Source organism: Passer montanus, unplaced genomic scaffold (assembly GCF_014805655.1).
Source record: "Passer montanus isolate IOZ18808 unplaced genomic scaffold, ASM1480565v1 scaffold7, whole genome shotgun sequence".
Taxonomy (NCBI): domain Eukaryota; kingdom Metazoa; phylum Chordata; class Aves; order Passeriformes; family Passeridae; genus Passer; species Passer montanus.
The window spans coordinates 1,090,966-1,104,540 of record NW_024372147.1 but is presented as its reverse complement, the minus strand read 5'-3'; the positions used below and the strand labels follow the sequence as shown (position 1 = coordinate 1,104,540).

At 38.6% G+C, this 13,575-nt stretch overlaps 1 protein-coding gene across 1 annotated transcript in view; it reads left to right on the top strand.

Annotated features, from left to right (window-relative positions):
• The first annotated feature begins 6,243 nt into the window (after positions 1-6,243).
• The window catches only part of LRRC2 (leucine rich repeat containing 2), a 94,037-nt gene continuing 86,705 nt past the window's right edge, over positions 6,244-13,575 (top strand). Inside the window, exon 1 of the mRNA XM_039729748.1 lies at positions 6,244-6,384. The gene's annotated coding sequence lies outside the window, so the exon portion shown is untranslated. The remainder of the gene's footprint in view (positions 6,385-13,575) is intronic.

Sequence of the window (13,575 nt, the reverse complement as noted above, 5' to 3'; positions counted from 1 at the left end):
CAAGTCTGCAGGAGGAGGGTGACAACAGTGTGTGTGCTACTTCCTAGCCAGCTCAGAATAGGAACCTTTCTTTGTTTTCTTTATTGTACCACAACGGAAAGCAATGGGGCAAGAGCCAAAAATCTGTGTTGATCCACAGTGTGTTGTGGTTTTCACAAGGTAGAGAGTTGCTTTGTCCTCTCAGAGACGAATAGGCTGCTGTATTGAGTTTGTGTGGCCAGGTTTTGGTAGTAGGGAGCGCTACAAGCGTGGGTTCTGTGACAAGCTGCTAAAAGCTTCCTCTGCGTCTGGCAGAGCTAATCCCTGGCAGCTCCAAAGATGGATATGCCATTGGCCAAGGCTGGGCCAATTAGAAGTGGTGATAATGCCTCCAGGATAACAGATTAAGAGAAAAAAATGTTATTGCACTAATGTAATTGTGGCCAGAGAAGAGCAAAGTGAGAACATGTGAGAGGTACATATATCAAGGTGGCTGGAGAAAGAGAGGAAGGAGGTGCTGCAAGCACTGGAGCTGAGATTCCCTTGCAGCTCATGGTGTAAACTATGGCGAAGTGGCTGCGCCCCTGCAGCCCATGAAGATCCACAGGCATTTAGAAATCCATAGGGATTCAGATATCCACCTGTAGTCGGTGGAGGAACCCCATGCTGGAGCAGATGAATGACTGAGAGGAGGCTGTGATGCCATGGGAAGTCTGTGCTGGAGCAGGCTCCTGGCAGGGACCTGTAGACTTATTGAAAGAGCAGCCCAGACTGGAGCAGGTTTCCTGGTAGGACTTCTAAATCCATGGGAGACATACACAAGAAAAGTCTCTCCTTGAAGGACTTCGCCCGTGGAAGAGTGACCCATGTTGGAGCAGTTTGTGGAGGACTGTTGCCCATGGAAAGGACTCAAATTAAAAAGTTTGTGGAGAACTCCTGTAGTAGGATCCCCACACTGGAACAGGGAAGGACTATTCTCCCTGAGCAGTGGGAGAAACAACTGTGATGAACTGGCTGTAATCCCTGTTTACTGTTTGCTTGTACTGCCAGGGTGGAGGAGGTAGAGCTAGCAAGGAGGAGGGGTAAGCGAAAGGTGTTTTTAAGATTTATTTTACTTCTTATCCTACTCTGAATTTGTTACTAATAAATTTGGTCAATATCCCCAGTTAATGCCTGTTTTGCCCATGATGGTATTGGTGAGTGATCTCTCCCTCTCCTTATCTCAATCCAGAAACCTTTATTATATTTTTTCTCCCCTGCCCATTTGTAAAGAGAAGTGATAGAGAAGCTTTTGGAGTCCAGCCAGGATTAACCCACTAGAGCTGCCTAGGAAGTGTGTTTCATTTGATAGCCCAGTGGTCTGTTTCCTCCTGAGCTCATGGCAGGCAAATGTTGAACTGAGATTTCCTATATTTCCCCTTATTCTTCCAGGTTTAATTGTCCCAGGAAAATCATGAGTTTTGTCCCTTGATAGTGCCCTGTTGTACCTTGATGAAGATATGCATACCAAAAAGAGCTTGTGCTACTTCACTGACTTGGTCAGGGTGGAGGGATAGCTATGGTTGGCTCCCTTTAATGACACATCTAATGAGGCTGTCTCCTAAGCCTGTCTCCTACCAAAAAAAGCCTCCTGTTCTCAACAATTACTGGTCAATCAAATGTAACACACATCTAATTTCTGTTCATTCACACCAGTGGGCTCCTGGTGGGCTCTTGTATCTTTAATTTGTTGCACAATTAAATGTAATGAGAGAGATCAATAGATGACACGCCATTATTTAGTTCACAAAATGTTTCTTAAATGAGGTGATTCAGTTCAAATCAGGTACAAGTGTAAGTAGCTCTAAAAGGAGCCTGTGGTTGAGTAAAACTCTGCTTCCATTTACGAATGTGTACATCATTCACACAGAGAGCTGATCATCATATGTTAATTATAATCTAAGTTCTGACATGTTTTCATCTAGGGAATCTTTATAACCTTGTTAACAACCTCTTGGGAGGACTTCCATCAGTCACAGCCTTTTTGTCTACTCAAAGTATGTGGTGTCTTGTACAACTCTGTATTTTAAGTGCTACATTTCTTCCTTACAATGTCTGTGCAATCCTTCATGAGTTCTTAGACATGCTTCCTGTTATAATTTGAATGTCCTTGCACATTTACTGGAGGTTGACTTGTCTCTGGACAAAGTCTTAATGAGCTGAAATTATTTTTAAGGTATTTATGAAATTTTGGGGACAGATATACAGATGTCTTGTGGTTCGTTTAGAGCTGCTGATTCCCAGATTGCTTGGGAGCTGCAATTTTGAGGACTTCTGTATTAAGTTAACAGAGTCTCCAATGAAGTCTCTAAAGAGCAGCAGGGAAGGGTTTGTTTTCAGAAGAGTTGTGTAATCTCAACAACAACAACAAAAAAATACAACATGAACCACAAGCCAAGCCTGCTGAAGCACCTGTGTGATGGCAGAGTTAAATCTGCACAAAAGGTCTCACAGAATAGGTAGGACAGCAAAACAGTGTGACTCAGAGCCCAGAATTATGAACATTGCCTTAGACTCAACTCATCATACTAGGCTCCAGGCACATTTCAGAACAGTCATCTCTGGGCTGTAGCTTTGTCAGGAGTTATAAATTGGATCTTTCTTTGGTACATACTGAGATTGCATCAGAAAGGACTGGCCCCTTAATACTGAAAGGTCACAGATATAAGAATCTAACCTGCTGAAGTGATTTCTAATGTGACTTACAGATTCTGCAGTATTATTACATTTATGCAGCAGCTCTGACAGCTCAAGACTGAAAGACATATGGATAATATGAAAACAAAGCAACAAGCAAAATGTTTTATTTTTGCTGAACAGTTTTGTTCAGTACATGATAAATTACTGTAGCAAGTTCTTTCTTCAGCCTGACTTTGTGTAAGTCTTTGCATGGATTTTACTTTGTTGTATATTTATGGGAAATATGTCCCTAAAAAGATGTTACTTGTCAAGTGTTTCCTTCTAGTAGATGTTTTGATCACAACTGTGCTGGAATCACTCTGTCTTTTAGGTCTGAAATGCTGGTATGAAGGTGCCTTGTCTACATGAAATGTTGTTCCCACTTCTACCCCATGCTAGGTCTTGCCTGCAGCCTGTGTTACCCAGACACTGACCTTAATGTTTAGAGTTTTCTACTGACCTTAATTTAATTGCATATTGTTATCCTTAGAATGAACAAGGAAGATAGACCAGAAAAACAAGCTTAGATATGTTTATACAGCAATTATTTGCACAGCAGATTAGGTTGCTGGTATCTTTGTTGCCTTTGTGAGTTTTCTATAAAGAAGAGATTGAGTTAAGTAGGGAAGTTTTGCTACACCTAATGCACAAGTGGAAAAAGATAATATCTCTTGGTGTGCTTGTTTACAGTCAATTCTCATTTACATCAGCTGGATTATCTGAGTGATGGATTTGTCAGTTTTGTGGGTAGATGATCTGCTATCCTAGGATAGCACACTGATTTATAACCAGGGCTTTTTTGATTTCAGAGTGAATTTATCACTGAAAGCAATACAGCTGCTGCCTCTGGAGCAGCTGGCTTCAAACTACAATAGCTTGGACAGATTTGCAAGCTGTTTCCAAGACTTGGTTGTCAGGGAGTCCAGTGCTGGCTACTTCTGTATTTCACAATAGCTCCAGTTCATGAGACTGATGAACTCCAGCAGCCAAAATGGACCAGGCCTCTTTATGAAATGACTGGTTTTGTACAACTTCCCAGGCAATGGTTTTCGTCCAGGAGGATGATTCAGTAGACTGCAGTGTCATATGAGTACACAGATGCTGGTCAGTCTACTGGATCACCTGGATGAGAAGCAATTCCTGTGGGAATGCTGTGGCAGGCATGCAAGGCTGTGTTTGAGCCAAGGTCAGTTTGGCTCTGACAGTGAATACTGCTGATGATGAACTGGGATGCAGGATGCAGTAGGCAAACACCTTTGAACAAACTAGCTTCTGTCACTCTAGTATGCCTTAAAATAGGCTCAAGCCTGCCAATGGGTTTTGTTGTTAGCAAGCAAGCCTTCTGTCTGTTCACTGGCCTGAGCAGTGTGCTGTCTTCTACTCCCTTGCTTGTGGTATTTTCATACTATTCTAGCATTTATGTACTAACTTACAGTTTTCCTTTTCCTTTTTATTTTTTTGTCAAGTACACTGAAATCCACAACTACACAGTATTATAGATTCTGTCCCTCTCACCCCTTTATCTCTCTTCCCAGTCAGTCACTTTTTAATATTTTTCTAAATCTTTCATGCCATTCCTCAGTTGTTTTTCCATCCTTAGTGCATTTTCTTTAATAGGATTTTTTTAAATGTAGGTGATGCCTACTTCATCAGCTGATCTTTTTTCTCATTCCCTTTCCAGCAAATATCTCAAGCCTCTCCTTGTCATGGGTAATCTATGATTGTAGTTGAAATGTTAGCTGATCTATGAATCCTTGGCTAAGGCCAGAGAATTAACTGCAAGCTCAGCTTTCTGTTACTGAAACACATTTCAGTATTTAAACATTTTAAGAACAGTCTTACCTTCTTTTGCCAAAAGCAACACCTGCACAGCATGGCATGGATCCTGAAAAAGTAAGATAGAGGTCAGTATTTTCTTAATATAATTGTTAATTAATTATTATTTCATGTTGTCACATTCTGAACAATAATATAGCAACATGTTTTCCAGGCAGTGTGCACAAAAGGAGAATTACACACCATGCTTTAGAATAAAGAAGGGATGTGCTCTCCCTGCTCCAAAGTATTGTTTTCCTCAATTATTTCTTCATTAGCTTTTGTGGCTGAAGTCTGATCATGCTCAGGTAATTACAACAGGTAATCCCTATCACTACATGGCAAAAACCCCCATGTGGTAGTGTTTCTTTTCTACCTAAAAAACTACCCAAAAATTTGTGGGTAGTTTTATGAGAAAATAAAAATGTAATAAGAAAATTGGATGTGGTGATCACTATTTATTATTGATATTTGTGAAGACTAAGATGACTGAAGAGTAAGGGTATGTGATGCAGGATCCTTCAGGCATGTTGCCATACCTTGAAACACACTGCATTGAAAATTATCAAAGCGAATCCTGAAATGTTGTCCTTCAGGCTTGAAGACAAAATTGAACATTTAAACTCACAGATCATGACTTTCCCATTCTAATATGATGTGATTTCAGTAAGGTCACTGAATGCACAGCAATGTAAAACCAGTATCTGAAGCTTAAGCTAAGCCCAGATGCAGTAATTAATGGTTATTGCTACTGGCAGGGATGAAAAATAAGCAGTAATTGTTGAAAAATATTGTTTTTTAAAAAAATACTTAAAAATATGAAACTATTTTAATTGAAAAGCTGAATTTTAAATGAAATTAATTTTAAGCTAAGCCCAGATGCAGTAATTAATGGTTATTGCTACTGGCAGGGACGAAAAATAAGCAGTAATTGTTGAAAAAAGCAGTTTTTGAAAATATTTATGATGAAAACCCTTATTTTTTGAAAATAGTCTTCCTTCCTCCTCCCTCCCTCCCTCCCTCCCTCCCATAGTTTTCTGATTAGAAATGAATGGGCTTATTTAATCAAAGGTACAATCAGAAAATGTTAACCATTCATGCTGAATTGTCAGGGAGGGCCATGAGTGTCCTGATGTGCTTCTGTGTCCATGTCCATCTTCCCTCTTGCATCCCCAGGACCCATCCCTTTTGCCCATGGCTCATATCATCATCTCCTTGAGCTTATCAGCCCCTGCCCTGGCAATGCTGATCCTGCAGCAAGATGATCTCTGGCTGCCCACAGCCCTGCCCTTCTGTTCCACTAACAATAAGCAGGAATACAAGTGAAAAGCATTGTCCTAAAAAAGGTGAGCCACCATCAGCAAGAAAAGCAGAATTTGCTGTAAATCAATCAGTCATACAAACTGCATGGTGATAGTCTGTGTACATATGTGTGTATTTATTTCAGAATTGAATGGATGTGGAAAGGAAAAGGTAGCCTGTACTAGAGGAATTCAGACTGTATATGCATTTTTTCTTTTATGCTCCTTGCCCTTTTCCAACAAATATACATAAGTATGAGTAATATTAGCTCTGTCACACTTCCCTTGAAGCAAATGAGATGCTGTCCTAGCACTGTTGTTTCCATCCTGTGTTGACTCATGCAGTGCAGACACTTTATCCTGCCCGTGTCTCTGCTGTAAGACCACAGATCATGTTATCACTTTACAAATATAGCATATTAGTATATCTGGAAGGCTAGTCACGCTGCAGGGTTCAAACAGATCTGGCTGGCCCTGAGCTGTGCTATGCTATAAACAACCTCAGTGTCCCACATTGAATAACTGCAGAGCACACTCAGGAGCTCTGGACACTTGTGTTCTTTAGTAGTAGGTAAGTGACAGCTTTGCTGATTATTGTGTTTCTTCAGATGTGTGGGGTCAAGGTGGAAAATGGCAGGAAAAGTGAGAAATAGCTATCAGGTTGCTCCTGTTGTGCTGCGGATCTTTAAAAACTAATGCATATGGGAAAAGTAGTTGAAACAGAGAGCAGTTAGTGCAAGGCAGTATGTTTGGTGGGTATCTTTAAAGAGAGTGAGATTCACCCCGTACATAGTTCCTGTAAATAGATTCATACTTGTGACAAATCCAAACTTTATAATTTAGGAAACCCTTCAAGTTCCACTCTGTGACTCAGTTATAATAAACCATTGCTATTTCATCTCAAGGACATATGTGTGAGAATGATTTTCAATAAAAAAATGGTTTGAGAGGTCAGTCATTTATCTTTGCTGTCTGCCAAAATCTACAGTAGAATTTAAAAAGAGTTATAGAACTTCACTTTCTGAAGGCTACTTACAGTTAATTTAATTGGCACAGGAAATACAGCCTGCTACATCTTTTGAGAACACAGCCTATCATTTAAAGTCAAATATTGTCATTATTGCTGTTGCTACCACAACAAGCATTTATGTGCTATCATTCTATTCATTTCTAGGTTGAAAGGTACTGACCAGCTCTCTTCCTCTGAACAGCAGTTAATTGAGCACAGTTTCAAGGATCAGAGATAGATGATAATGCTTGTTAACCAATGAGGTAGATCATACCAAAGAGTTTCACTCACTTTGCTCTCCTCAGACAGTAGGTAAAAGTGGAGAATTATTCCAAAGGAAGGTGTCCATCTGTCAATGTCACCTGTGTCCCCTATCCACAGATGTGGGAAAGTTTTGTGGGAAAGACTAAAGACACAGCTGTGGTGAGAGAACTGATAAAATACAGATGCCACCTCATGACTTTAAGGTGGAATTTGGGCCATTAGAACTAAAATAACTTGATTGCTGGAGTAGTTGAAAGCAGCATGATCTCTTGCTTATCTATATTATCTACCAACTTAAATTACAGAATTTAATATCCTTGCAATTGGCTATGACCATTTTACTCATTATACCACTAATGATCTTGTATCCAACACTGGAAATAGGACTGCTGTAGGTCAGACATAGGTTTTTGTTCTCCTTCTGCAGTAAAGGCAGGATTGAATTCTTAGATCAATACATGCAAAATGCACCCAAGAGAGAAAAAGAAAATGATAAATTTTGTGAGTTTTTAATTAGTGTCAGTTAGGACAGAGAGTCTAAAATAACATTTATGATGTAGGCATTCACAGAGATAATTTCAGAGGCTGTATCCTCTAAGGCTACATGAAAGGTAAGTAATAGTAGCCTCAGTTCTTAGGAACCTTAAGAAAAATAAGAAGTCAATCAAATATTGTGTTAAAAACCACAATGGATGCAAAACAAGTTTTAGAGACCTGAGAGTGCAATTTTATGCTTAATTAATATCATCTAATTGTATATGAAAGCCTCAATGTTTTGCTCAGTGACAAAGAATGCCAATTTATTTGCCATGGGTCTATGTATGAGAGGTTAACAGGGATCTCTCTAATCAGTTCTTAAAACATGCTTTTAGTTTCCCAGGACTCTGTTGTATGCTACCCAAGACAATTCTTTACATCTGCTGACTACAGCTACATACATAGATTCAACACCTTTACCAATATGTAATACACTTTTGAGCTGTTTTTCCTTTGACAAGAAACAACCTCAAAATGCATGCCCATTTCAAATACATCATCCCTCTTTCAGTCTTAAGAGAACTAGACCTCTCCTCAGCAATACCCAATGGAAAAAAAAAAGAATGGATTTTTGTCAGAGATATCAGTCCAGTGTTTCATTAGCTTCATTGTCAGTGGAAGAATAATTAGTCAGCTCACTGAAGTGCTAGGGGAATACATCTGTAATAAATCCCCTTGCATATGTAACATCTATCATACTTGATGGCAAACATATTAGTGTTACAAGAGTTGAGAAAGTATAAGGAATATTGTAATTCAGCTGCTAATTAATCCATAATTAAAGACCTAATTAATGAATAACCCTGTGAAAAATTGTCTAAAAATCAAGATGTGAAGACTGCAGTGATAAAGAGGACTCTTGTTTGTGAGACTGGTTAATTTATGTCTAGAATAGGAACTGATTAATGAAAACTGTCAGTAAAACATTATGCTGCAGCACTGGACAAAGAGAAATATGCACATAAAAACTGTGGAAACCAAGTTCAGCTCTTGCATATCTGTTTTTAACTTTATAGTGCTCATAGCTATTTTTACCTAAGATATAATGAGTAGGTTAATAAAAAGATATATTTTCTCTTAGCTGTGGTATGTAAACAATGCAAGAGTTATTTATTTGTGTATGAAAGAGGCTAATGTCAGATTCTATTCATAAATGTCTCTTCCATGAAATAGCTAAAGAAGAAAACTAAAAAAAGACCTTAATTCATCAAAGTGTTCATGATTAAGCTCCGTGATACAGAAAGACACTAATTTCTGAAATTAACTACACTGAAAGTTGGACTAATTAATAGCCTGAAAGTGTCACTGTCTGTCTGTGTTTGTTTATGTAGGAGCCAGCTGGCTGAGACTGTACTCTTGAGAGAACAGGAAGGAACATTTCAAACTCCCAAAACATCTGGGCTCATGTCCAGGTGTCAGGACTGCCTTCTCCAGCCCTGGAGCAGATTGTCTCTTTCCTCTAGTATTTATTCTGTGCTGTAGCTACATTTCTTGGATCTCTGGGGACCCAGGCCTTCAGGGGGACACCCGCTGTGATCCATTGCATTGCCCTGCCCACATATTCCCCAGGACCCAGCAATCACATGCACGAATGCATATGTGCTCTGAAACACAATTTATCTTGGATCCCAGACCTCAAACTCTCACTGTCAAATCTGCACTTTTGGCTAGATCAGTGACAGATAAACCAACCAAATTAGCAGGAAGAATAATTCCCTGCTGGTGTAGAACAATAAAAGATTGTTACTAGAAGCAAAACAAGGTAGGGAAGAGCAACTTCCCACTTTGCAGTCCTCTCCCACTCCTCAAGCGTCACAGAGAAGCAATACCCCACTTACAAGCTTGCTCAGTTAGCAAAATGTAATTGTATGTGGTGAACAGTGCCACAATCTCTATTGCTCTTTCAATCACAGCATGTTTCTCTAATTTAATCTTTTCCTCATAACATAAAAAATGTGTTCAGTTGCTATCCAAATGTCAGGTTTTCTCTGAATTATTTAAAAACTTGAGATAAATGACTTGATGATTCTGAAGCACACGGCGAGTGAGCTTATTTCCTAAGAAATTATTTGCAGGGTTGGTAGGAAATATTTCACTCACATTTTCCCCATGTAATCCTGCCAGTAATACTCATTAGAGTGCAGCAAATCTCCCACAGTGGTCATCTGAAAGAAAAAGGGCCCAAGTGAACCAGGTTGTTAAGCAAATTGAAGAAACCAAAACGTTAATAATTTAATAACTCACATTAAACAGCAGAGGAGAGTATACACAGTGCTGCTTTCTAGGGCAACCAGATGCCATGTGAAATCAGGAAAGCTGTTAACAGAGACTAATACTAGCTCTATCTGTAGTGTCAAAACTATGTTGGACTCTTTCAGACTCAAGACACAGGTCTTGTTCTAGAATACCGTACACACACAGGTTGGCTGGCACTAACGCTGACAACAGCTATGTTCAGAGAAATTTACACTCTACTATAACAAAGCCAATGCAGTTTTGACTTGTCACTGGCTGTATTCTACCCACTGCAGAGAAGACAGATAATGTTGGTAAACAGGAAGGAGCTGTAGGAGTTCGGTACAGTTAATCTCGGCAGACTACAGAGTCATCATATCTAAGAATACTTTTCTTGTGCTCCACTGCTTTTCTTTTCAAAGAAGACCTTTCCTTTTTTTTTTTATTTTATTTTTGTAGTATGCTTCTCAAGGTATTTACTCATTGATTGATCTATCTCAGATGCTGAGATAAGTGCAGAAGGGCTGAAAACTGCTCTTTCAATGAAGTTGCTGATTTGAAAAGCACTTTTTATCTGTGGAAGGCCTTCCATCCAGAATTCAGTGTTGCTTTTAGCTTATGTGTCCTTAAACTCTTTTTTGAAGATCGGGTAGTCCATGGCATCTTGTGGTGCAAGTGCAGGTGATGGAGATGAAACTCCTTCAGCATTTAACACCAGGAGCTGCCAAAAGGCATCCTAATTTTGAAACTTTGTTGCCTTCAGTGGTCCTCCATACTCAGGTTGGTGACACTTCTGGAGGTATTGAAAGTCACAAATTTCTCCCTTAACCCAAAGGGGAAAAAAAACAAAAAAGAAAAAGGAAAAATCCCAGTCATCAAATGCCTGTTCATTTGAAAAGGGTTCAGAGGTCAAGTGGAAACAAGCACAAGTGGTCACAAGATCACTGGCTGCTATCAAAGATGGCTGTGGTAGCATCTGTGGCAGACCTGTAAACAAGGGTTGGAGATATCAGTAGCTGAAGGGAGCAAGGGCATTTAAGGCACAGCATATTAAACCTCTCCAGTTTTACTGTAGAGTTGACATATGAAGTATGTGTATATTTGTAGCAACAACATGAATAACAATAAATATAAAATAATAAAGACTATAGACATTACAAGGTAGCTATCTTATTTTTCATCCTATATATTTTCAACACTTTGCTGAAGAGATTCTGTTTTAGAGCTGAATACTCCTACTATTTAAAAAAGAATGTCTGAAATAGATGCTAGAGACCAATCTGCCTACTTTTAGGTGAATTTATACAATACAATAAAATAAATGTAATATAAATGATAAAATAAAAATAATCCATGCAGATACTTAGGCAGATGCTTTTACTAGCAATAATATTTGGCATTAATATTATATCATTTAAATAAAAACATATGATGAGTATCATCCCTAATATGGTGTTTTGCCAGTTTATCCTCCAAATGCTTAAGAGCATCCAAATGCTCCAAATGCTCAATATCATTATACACATGAGGACTGTATTTGATTTTAATAGGCCTATTTGTAGATACATTTAAATGAATAAAATTTATGCAAGATTAAAGAAAAGTTTTCTTTTTTCTAAGAGCAGAAATTGCACATAAGTGTCTGGAAAGGCAGTTTTTCTGCTATATGTATGTAGGGATAGCTCACAGCAATAGGACACACAAACCCAAATGTTGGGAGCAAAGGAGTGCTCTTACAGAACAACTGCTTCTTCTCACCTCAGCTGGCCCAGAGAAGTGGCAGATTATTAAATCAGATTATTAAATTCACTTGGTAAGAAGATGGGTCTTGGTGTTGAGATGGGGCCTGCAATAGGAAGTGTCAGAGAGAATTCCTTCGTAGGGGAGGGACTTAGTAATGTGTCCTAGTGAAGGCACAGGACCCTGGAATAATGAAATTGAGATTATAATGTACAAGGTTTATAATGTAGAAGGAAAATTCTAGTTCCACAGATTCCGTGATTTCTTTATTGATGAAAACAAGGACAAGGTTGACATAACCTGCTGGTTGAGGAAGAGATGCAAAAGCCATGGTGTTCAAAGGGACTTTTTTATTCCCCCTCCTCCTAAAAAACAGCATAAAGAGCAGGAAAACTGAAGCAAAAAAAAAAATTTTCTTTCCTCTACCACTAATATAAGTTTCTCTGGTTACAAACTCTCATATCACCTTGCCAAGCTATGCAATGCTTATTTAAAAAAAAAAAAAAAGCTATTAAAAAAAAAGCTATTTTAAAATTTTTGAGAGGATTTTATTTATTTATTTATTATATTACCTGAAAATATTTCCTAAAATCTTAGAACAGCTAAAAAAAAAAAAGTATCCTGAATGGCCAACTCTGTTTCTGAGCTAATCATTACAAGGAAGGAAAGATCAGCTTGACTTCCCGGTATGTTGCCTTTTAAGGATATTGATTAAGGTCTTAAGATAACTTCTTGGGAGGTGTAACGGCTAGGGATAAGATTATTTGCTTCCACAGATACAGAGACAACTAGTTTCTCCAGATATGATTCTCTTGTAAATGACATTGCCTTCTTGTGTTCCTGAATCCCTTTTCCCCTGGAAAGTGCTGTACATTAACTACCATATGTTAGTGAATAGCCTTGTTTTGTGACCTATCTCACTAATAACTCAAAAGACTGATAAATGTTATAACCATGCATCAACTAAGAAAGGTGTACTGATGAACTACAGCATAATTTAGATGTAGATGTTACTCAAGTCGGGTCTTGCGAATGCAGGCCATGACTGCTTTTGTGGGCAGGACTTGTCCTTAACGAAAGCAAGGTTGCCTGTTTCTTGAGTACAAAATAGTTTTTTGTTTTTCCCTTATTGCCATATGGATGGGTGACATAATCCTCACAACTATGACAAAGCCTGTCCTTAATGATCATGTGTAAGTGTGGGTTGAGAAAGAAGCAGTGCTGAATTAAAAAATGATGGGGAAATTGGAAGAGGAGGGGTGCTGCAGGATGTACAGAACTGTATGACTGTTTTGAGCAGAGTAGTCAGACAAGGTGATCTCTAAAGGTCCTTTCTAACTTTGCTGTGGTTTCTGATAATGGACGGAATGATAATAGTGATTACTTGTGAGTAGCTTAAGTATGGGAGGAAACATAGCTGTGTTCCTAGTTGAAGCTAAGAAGTTAGAAAGAAGTGTATGATTGAGATTTTTCTCTATCCAAATGTAGCTTACCCTGTGAATAATAGGTGATAGTTTTGAGTTTTCCTCTACAGGCCTAATCTGATGTTTGGAAGAAAGAAACTGCTGTGTGTGAATTTGAGCATGTATTTCTAGAAATCAAAATCATTATTATTAGTTGCTTCTTCTGTGATAAATCCTTGTCATGTATGAGTAGGTATCCTGAAGAACCTATTCTCAGTATCAGCTAAGCATAGCTTTAGCCAGTTTTGCTTTCTGGGCAACATCTCATCATTAAGAAAATGATGGTGTCTGAATTTTGATAAATACATATTCTCACATCATGCTTGATACTTCATGCCTATTTTTTAGACAAGGATATAGAATAAAGCAACAGCCTTGTGAAGATTGCTAGGTGACCTTTTCAGAGTTGTAGATGTCAAAAAGCATTTCACATTTGTCCTGATACATATTTCTACAGCCTTAGTCACCCTGTAATCTGATGAGGATTTGTAGCTTTGCTCCCTCTGAAGAGATT